We start from the raw sequence: 1,102 nt of genomic DNA on the forward strand, positions 1-1,102 counted from the left end.
GCATGCTGGATCTTTCAAAAAAAATTAAAAAATAATGATTAATGCGTTGCATGTGGGTGTATGTGGCTGGGATTAGGCTCGGTATATATCGAATCGATCGGTGGTCATTTCTGTGCTCTGTACAGTTGTCGTGTTGTTCGAATTTGCACCCCCACAGGATGCAGATATCGAAAAATATTTCCCTCACATGTAAGAATAGAATGTGGATTTCTTTAGATAACCCCTGGCCAGCACGAACAGCAGTAAATAGAGTACGTACCGTTACGCCTCGGCCTGCTTTGACAGCCCGACCGTCTCCTAAAGTATACTCCCAAAGAGACTGTATAAGGAAGGTAGCCAGCCTCGCCGAGACGCCGACCGGCGACCACTTTCACATCGGACGCGTGCTAGCCGATCCGTCTGTTGCCGGTGCAGATGGGTAATCCAACGGCCAACCGAATGGCTTCACGGTCGAAACTTCTAGTTCCATCACACATGCACACGTACGCCCGCTGTCGCGCTGGCCGGTGGCTCCGCTGCGCTGGGCACGTCATGGTCGAGGTGCCTTCGTTGCCAAACCTAGCGGCTAGCTCCTCCATCCCGATTAAGGATACGGTGTCCAGTAGTTATAGATTGTATGATCTTGCTTCACTTGTGAGATTGTGACGGAGCAAGCATTTCCGATCGCATAGGTGAATCTCATGAGATCAGGCCACATCGAGCATGGGTCGGGCCTGGATTAGACCAGCTCAGCTCTACACGTACGATGCATGTTTTGGATGAAAAGGACTACCAAGATCTTCCTCTTTCGAAACGTATTAAGAAATTCTTCTAAATACCGCATCCATGAATGGCGGAGTACTCGACCGGCTCCCGTGTCGCTCCCGCGAGCGGCTCGGGAGCAAACCCTAGCCGCCGCCAGCACCCCACCCACCCTCCCTTCCTTCCCTCGTCGCCGCCAGCAGAGATCGCCGGCGAAGCCCGCGCGGCTCGGCGGCGGCAGGGCCCTTTTCCTCCTCCACCCAGGGCTGGCTGGCGCGGGCCAGTAACATCAGGGGGAGCTCGAGCGGCGGCGCACGCTCGACGCGGCGCTTCTGGCCGCCGAGGCCGCGCACGGAGGCGC

This window comes from Triticum aestivum, chromosome 6B, assembly GCF_018294505.1.
Source record: "Triticum aestivum cultivar Chinese Spring chromosome 6B, IWGSC CS RefSeq v2.1, whole genome shotgun sequence".
Lineage (NCBI taxonomy): Eukaryota > Viridiplantae > Streptophyta > Magnoliopsida > Poales > Poaceae > Triticum > Triticum aestivum.